This window comes from Schistocerca gregaria, unplaced genomic scaffold (genome assembly GCF_023897955.1).
Source record: "Schistocerca gregaria isolate iqSchGreg1 unplaced genomic scaffold, iqSchGreg1.2 ptg001216l, whole genome shotgun sequence".
Taxonomy (NCBI): domain Eukaryota; kingdom Metazoa; phylum Arthropoda; class Insecta; order Orthoptera; family Acrididae; genus Schistocerca; species Schistocerca gregaria.
Window position 1 is genome coordinate 70,001 of NW_026062538.1, and position 7,500 is coordinate 77,500.

The 7,500-nt window shown below is 52.6% G+C and overlaps 3 non-coding genes across 3 annotated transcripts in view; all 3 read left to right on the plus strand.

The window, feature by feature from the left end:
- The first annotated feature begins 4,171 nt into the window (after positions 1 to 4,171).
- LOC126329763 (small subunit ribosomal RNA) lies at positions 4,172 to 6,064 on the plus strand. Its single transcript, XR_007562518.1, has one exon. It is a non-coding gene; the product is annotated as a small subunit ribosomal RNA (ribosomal RNA).
- Positions 6,065 to 6,426: 362 nt separating this feature from the next.
- LOC126329756 (5.8S ribosomal RNA) lies at positions 6,427 to 6,581 on the plus strand. The gene has a single exon (XR_007562511.1). It is a non-coding gene; the product is annotated as a 5.8S ribosomal RNA (ribosomal RNA).
- A 188-nt stretch (positions 6,582 to 6,769) lies between these two features.
- Positions 6,770 to 7,500, plus strand: part of LOC126329770 (large subunit ribosomal RNA) — a 4,222-nt gene continuing 3,491 nt past the window's right edge. Inside the window, exon 1 of the ribosomal RNA XR_007562525.1 lies at positions 6,770 to 7,500. This exon is cut by the window's right edge and continues 3,491 nt beyond it. This is a non-coding gene — a ribosomal RNA (large subunit ribosomal RNA).

A 7,500-nucleotide genomic window follows, 5' to 3' on the forward strand; every position in this document is an offset into this window, starting at 1 on the left:
TACCAGTTTATCGCTTAACCTAACTGTGGCTGTACCAGTTTATCGCTTAACCTAACTGTGGCTGTACCAGTTTATCGCTTAACCTAACTGTGGCTGTACCAGTTTATCGCTTAACCTAACTGTGGCTGTACCAGTTTATCGCTTAACCTAACTGTGGCTGTACCAGTTTATCGCTTAACCTAACTGTGGCTGTACCAGTTTATCGCTTAACCTAACTGTGGCTGTACCAGTTTATCGCTTAACCTAACTGTGGCTGTACCAGTTTATCGCTTAACCTAACTGTGGCTGTACCAGTTTATCGCTTAACCTAACTGTGGCTGTACCAGATTATCGCTTAACCTAACTGTGGCTGTACCAGATTATCGCTTAACCTAACTGTGGCTGTACCAGATTATCGCTTAACCTAACTGTGGCTGTACCAGATTATCGCTTAACCTAACTGTGGCTGTACCAGATTATCGCTTAACCTAACTGTGGCTGTACCAGATTATCGCTTAACCTAACTCAATTTGTCCCTTAACCTAACTCAATTTGTCCCTTAACCTAACTCAAGTTGTCCCTTAACCTAACACACGCGAGACAGATACCTAACTCAATTTGTCCCTTAACCTAACTCAAGTTGTCCCTTAACCTAACTCAAGTTGTCCCTTAACCTAACTCAAGTTGTCCCTTAACCTAACTCAAGTTGTCCCTTAACCTAACTCAAGTTGTCCCTTAACCTAACTCAAGTTGTCCCTTAACCTAACTCAAGTTGTCCCTTAACCTAACTCAAGTTGTCCCTTAACCTAACTCAAGTTGTCCCTTAACCTAACTCAATTTGTCCCTTAACCTAACTCAATTTGTCCCTTAACCTAACTCAATTTGTCCCTTAACCTAACTCAATTTGTCCCTTAACCTAACTCAAGTTGTCCCTTAACCTAACTCAAGTTGTCCCTTAACCTAACTCAAGTTGTCCCTTAACCTAACTCAAGTTGTCCCTTAACCTAACTCAAGTTGTCCCTTAACCTAACTCAAGTTGTCCCTTAACCTAACTCAATTTGTCCCTTAACCTAACTCAAGTTGTCCCTTAACCTAACTCAAGTTGTCCCTTAACCTAACTCAATTTGTCCCTTAACCTAACTCAATTTGTCCCTTAACCTAACTCAATTTGTCCCTTAACCTAACTCAATTTGTCCCTTAACCTAACTCAATTTGTCCCTTAACCTAACTCAATTTGTCCCTTAACCTAACTCAAGTTGTCCCTTAACCTAACTCAAGTTGTCCCTTAACCTAACTCAAGTTGTCCCTTAACCTAACTCAAGTTGTCCCTTAACCTAACTCAAGTTGTCCCTTAACCTAACTCAAGTTGTCCCTTAACCTAACTCAAGTTGTCCCTTAACCTAACTCAAGTTGTCCCTTAACCTAACTCAAGTTGTCCCTTAACCTAACTCAAGTTGTCCCTTAACCTAACTCAAGTTGTCCCTTAACCTAACTCAAGTTGTCCCTTAACCTAACTCAATTTGTCCCTTAACCTAACTCAATTTGTCCCTTAACCTAACTCAATTTGTCCCTTAACCTAACTCAATTTGTCCCTTAACCTAACTCAATTTGTCCCTTAACCTAACTCAATTTGTCCCTTAACCTAACTCAATTTGTCCCTTAACCTAACTCAAGTTGTCCCTTAACCTAACTCAAGTTGTCCCTTAACCTAACTCAAGTTGTCCCTTAACCTAACTCAAGTTGTCCCTTAACCTAACTCAAGTTGTCCCTTAACCTAACTCAAGTTGTCCCTTAACCTAACTCAAGTTGTCCCTTAACCTAACTCAAGTTGTCCCTTAACCTAACTCAAGTTGTCCCTTAACCTAACCCACGTTGTCCCTTAACCTAACCCACGTTGTCCCTTAACCTAACCCACGTTGTCCCTTAACCTAACCCACGTTGTCCCTTAACCTAACCCACGTTGTCCCTTAACCTAACCCACGTTGTCCCTTAACCTAACCCACGTTGTCCCTTAACCTAACCCACGTTGTCCCTTAACCTAACCCACGTTGTCCCTTAACCTAACCGACGTTGTCCCTTAACCTAACCCACGTTGTCCCTTAACCTAACCCACGTTGTCCCTTAACCTAACCCACGTTGTCCCTTAACCTAACCCACGTTGTCCCTTAACCTAACCCACGTTGTCCCTTAACCTAACCCACGTTGTCCCTTAACCTAACCCACGTTGTCCCTTAACCTAACCCACGTTGTCCCTTAACCTAACCCACGTTGTCCCTTAACCTAACCCACGTTGTCCCTTAACCTAACCCACGTTGTCCCTTAACCTAACCCACGTTGTCCCTTAACCTAACCCACGTTGTCCCTTTGCCTAACATAGTTCACTGCTCGGAATCTCTGGTGTCGTTGTTATCCTCATGTAGATGTCTTGCGAGTGTTGCTTACTTTCCACATATTCCTGCTATCCACTGTCAATTGTACTGCAATAGGACTATATCGCCGACCCCCCCCCCTCCCCCCCCTCTGTCCCCCTCTGTCCCCCTCTTTGTGTCTCTGTCCTCTCAAGCTGGTCGGTCTGGCGTTTGAGTGTTAAATGAGCCTCGCAGCTGTTCAGTTGCATTCAGATGTCGACGCCCTCAGTGTACGTCGTGGTATGGTCTGTGTCCATTGTCCGCTGATGTCGTACGCGTAACCCACACGCTGTACCGATTATCGGTCGTTACGTACAGAGTGAAGTAGTGTGATACGTGTGACCGTACGCTGGCTGTGCCCAACGGTGTCGAATCTCAATTTCCATATGTTGTGCTTGATGCTACTTGTCTCGTCTCCCAATAACAGCTAGGTTGCACTGTGGTACGCCGTAGAGGCGTGTGGAGGAACGTACGAACGCATTGTATGTCACCCTGGGTCGCTGGGGGTGGTGGTGCGGTGAGTCAGGTCAGGTCAGGTCAGCGTGAGCCGTCTGATGTAGTGACGCGTGTATTCCGACTTTGTCGTATTGCCTCACACAAAGTGCTACCCTGGTGGACCGCGTTCCATATCTGGGACATGCCGCAGATGCCGGTTGACAGTGGATCGCGGAAGGTACATCGCATACGTGCGCGGGCCACCTTCCACGTGTTCTCTTCTGCACATGTCGCAGTGTGTATGTGGTCTGATGTAGCGTGTCGTGACACATGACATCCTGGCATGCAAGAATTGTTGAATTCGCAAATGTAGGTGGACATCTACGTTTACTGCCCAAGATACGCAAATGAACTGGAAATCCGTTGTTGAGCGGTTGTTCACGCTGGAGGTGAATCTGTGATGGCGACGATCGGTACAGCTATTAACCGGTTGTTTCAGCGGTACCCGCCACATCCACACGCGTGACTAGGCCCATGTGGGTATGAAGCGATACGCGGCGGTGGCTTGGTGGGACTGTTCCCGGCCGGTGAAGGGGGGCCGCCCGGCGTGTTGGCCGCGCGCTGCGTGGGCGCACGCGCAACAGGCGGCTGGTGGGGGGCGCCGAGTGGCAGGAGCGCCAGCCGACGGGCCCGGCAGGCGGCGCAGCTACGCTGCGGCGCACCCTGCACGCGGCGCCTGGCGGCCAAAGTTAGGTTCAGCCGAGCCCGGTGCGAAGCGCGGTGGACATCTGCAGTGTGCTGGTCTGATTGAGGACTGTGTGCGTTGAGGATGCGCCGCCGCCTGGCACTCGGCGCCGCGACGCCGTCTGCTGCTCGGTCGCCCCAGCGGTTCTCGCAGGTGGTTTGTATCGCAGTTGTGCGGACGTGTTGGCGCGTGCGCTGTGCTGGGAGAGTTCGCTTCTGCACCCAAGTGGGGCTTTGCCCTTGTGTGGCGCTGGCGTTGGAGCTGCCGGTCACCATAGGTGGCGCGTGTTGTCTCCCGCCGGCAATGCCACGACAGCACGCTCCCGGGCCTCTGTCGGCAGCGGCAAGCTCAGTTGGGAGCAAGGGTGTTCGCACTAAAACCGTCTACTCGCCTAACTCCGGGCGATTGCGCCTCTCTCGAAACCGACCAAGTACCTAGGACGGCGCTGCGCGCCGCCGGGACCTGAGAGGGTTTCGAGGTGTATCGTGCAGGGGAGCTCGGCCTCCTCCTGTTTGCAGAATAATTGAGCGGACGCTTGCGTGTTCGCGCGGGCCCCCGGGACACACTCCCGGGCGGCCGGCTGCTCAGCTCTAGTTGACGCAGCTCCCTGGTTGATCCTGCCAGTAGTCATATGCTTGTCTCAAAGATTAAGCCATGCATGTCTCAGTACAAGCCGCATTAAGGTGAAACCGCGAATGGCTCATTAAATCAGTTATGGTTCCTTAGATCGTACCCACGTTACTTGGATAACTGTGGTAATTCTAGAGCTAATACATGCAAACAGAGTCCCGACCAGAGATGGAAGGGACGCTTTTATTAGATCAAAACCAATCGGATTGGCTTGTCTGGTCCGTTTGCCTTGGTGACTCTGAATAACTTTGGGCTGATCGCACGGTCCTCGTACCGGCGACGCATCTTTCAAATGTCTGCCTTATCAACTGTCGATGGTAGGTTCTGCGCCTACCATGGTTGTAACGGGTAACGGGGAATCAGGGTTCGATTCCGGAGAGGGAGCCTGAGAAACGGCTACCACATCCAAGGAAGGCAGCAGGCGCGCAAATTACCCACTCCCGGCACGGGGAGGTAGTGACGAAAAATAACGATACGGGACTCATCCGAGGCCCCGTAATCGGAATGAGTACACTTTAAATCCTTTAACGAGTATCTATTGGAGGGCAAGTCTGGTGCCAGCAGCCGCGGTAATTCCAGCTCCAATAGCGTATATTAAAGTTGTTGCGGTTAAAAAGCTCGTAGTTGGATTTGTGTCCCACGCTGTTGGTTCACCGCCCGTCGGTGTTTAACTGGCATGTATCGTGGGACGTCCTGCCGGTGGGGCGAGCCGAAGGGGTGCTTTCGCGTCCCGAGGCGGACCCCGTTTAAATCCTACCAGGGTGCTCTTTGTTGAGTGTCTCGGTGGGCCGGCACGTTTACTTTGAACAAATTAGAGTGCTTAAAGCAGGCAAGCCCGCCTGAATACTGTGTGCATGGAATAATGGAATAGGACCTCGGTTCTATTTTGTTGGTTTTCGGAACCCGAGGTAATGATTAATAGGGACAGGCGGGGGCATTCGTATTGCGACGTTAGAGGTGAAATTCTTGGATCGTCGCAAGACGAACAGAAGCGAAAGCATTTGCCAAGTATGTTTTCATTAATCAAGAACGAAAGTTAGAGGTTCGAAGGCGATCAGATACCGCCCTAGTTCTAACCATAAACGATGCCAGCCAGCGATCCGCCGCAGTTCCTCCGATGACTCGGCGGGCAGCCTCCGGGAAACCAAAGCTTTTGGGTTCCGGGGGAAGTATGGTTGCAAAGCTGAAACTTAAAGGAATTGACGGAAGGGCACCACCAGGAGTGGAGCCTGCGGCTTAATTTGACTCAACACGGGAAACCTCACCAGGCCCGGACACCGGAAGGATTGACAGATTGATAGCTCTTTCTTGATTCGGTGGGTGGTGGTGCATGGCCGTTCTTAGTTGGTGGAGCGATTTGTCTGGTTAATTCCGATAACGAACGAGACTCTAGCCTGCTAACTAGTCGCGTGACATCCTTCGTGCTGTCAGCGATTACTTTTCTTCTTAGAGGGACAGGCGGCTTCTAGCCGCACGAGATTGAGCAATAACAGGTCTGTGATGCCCTTAGATGTTCTGGGCCGCACGCGCGCTACACTGAAGGAATCAGCGTGTCTTCCTAGGCCGAAAGGTCGGGGTAACCCGCTGAACCTCCTTCGTGCTAGGGATTGGGGCTTGCAATTGTTCCCCATGAACGAGGAATTCCCAGTAAGCGCGAGTCATAAGCTCGCGTTGATTACGTCCCTGCCCTTTGTACACACCGCCCGTCGCTACTACCGATTGAATGATTTAGTGAGGTCTTCGGACTGGTACGCGGCATCGACTCTGTCGTTGCCGATGCTACCGGAAAGATGACCAAACTTGATCATTTAGAGGAAGTAAAAGTCGTAACAAGGTTTCCGTAGGTGAACCTGCGGAAGGATCATTACCGACTAGACTGCATGTCTTTCGATGTGCGTGTCGTGTCGCGCAACACGCTACCTGTACGGCAGTGGCCGTGCGCCGCGTGCGGAACCACGCGTGCCTCTCAAAACTAGCGGAAGTGTTGTTGTTGTGTGGTACGAGCGCTGAAGCTCTGGAGCGGCTGGCCTGCGGTACCTGGCGCCTGGCGCCGGTTTTGAATGACGTTCGCCCGAGTGCCTGTCCGCTCCGGTGTGGAGCCGTACGACGCCCATCGGCTGTGAGGCCGTTGGACACAAAAAAAATAGTGGAACAGGGGCCGTCAGACGCCTCAGTCCCGCAAATGCTACTGTCTTGAAAGAGACAGTGGGAGACTGAAAAGGAAAAGATCACCCAGGACGGTGGATCACTCGGCTCGTGGGTCGATGAAGAACGCAGCAAATTGCGCGTCGACATGTGAACTGCAGGACACATGAACATCGACGTTTCGAACGCACATTGCGGTCCATGGATTCCGTTCCCGGGCCACGTCTGGCTGAGGGTCGGCTACGTATACTGAAGCGCGCGGCGTTTGTCCCGCTTCGGAGACGTGGGAGTGTCGTGGTCGCCTGTGTGGCCGGCCGCGTCTCCTTAAACGTGCGATGCGCGCCCGTCGCCTGGCGGTTCGCATACCGGTACTTTCTCGGTAGCGTGCACAGCCGGCTGGCGGTGTGGCGTGCGACACCTCGTACAACGACCTCAGAGCAGGCGAGACTACCCGCTGAATTTAAGCATATTACTAAGCGGAGGAAAAGAAACTAACAAGGATTCCCCCAGTAGCGGCGAGCGAACAGGGAAGAGTCCAGCACCGAACCCCGCAGGCTGCCGCCTGTCGTGGCATGTGGTGTTTGGGAGGGTCCACTACCCCGACGCCTCGCGCCGAGCCCAAGTCCAACTTGAATGAGGCCACGGCCCGTAGAGGGTGCCAGGCCCGTAGCGGCCGGTGCGAGCGTCGGCGGGACCTCTCCTTCGAGTCGGGTTGCTTGAGAGTGCAGCTCCAAGTGGGTGGTAAACTCCATCTGAGACTAAATATGACCACGAGACCGATAGCGAACAAGTACCGTGAGGGAAAGTTGAAAAGAACTTTGAAGAGAGAGTTCAAAAGTACGTGAAACCGTTCTGGGGTAAACGTGAGAAGTCCGAAAGGTCGAACGGGTGAGATTCACGCCCATCCGGCCACTGGCCCCCGCCCTCGGCAGATGGGGCCGGCCGCCCGCGCGGAGCAATCCGCGGCGGGGTCGTGTCCGGTTGCCTTTCCACTCGCCGCGGGGTGGGGCCGTTCCGGTGTGCGGTGGGCCGCACTTCTCCCCTAGTAGGACGTCGCGACCCGCTGGGTGCCGGCCTACGGCCCGGGTGCGCAGCCTGTCCTTCCGCGGGCCTCGGTTCGCGTCTGTTGGGCAGAGCCCCGGTGTCCTGGCTGGCTGC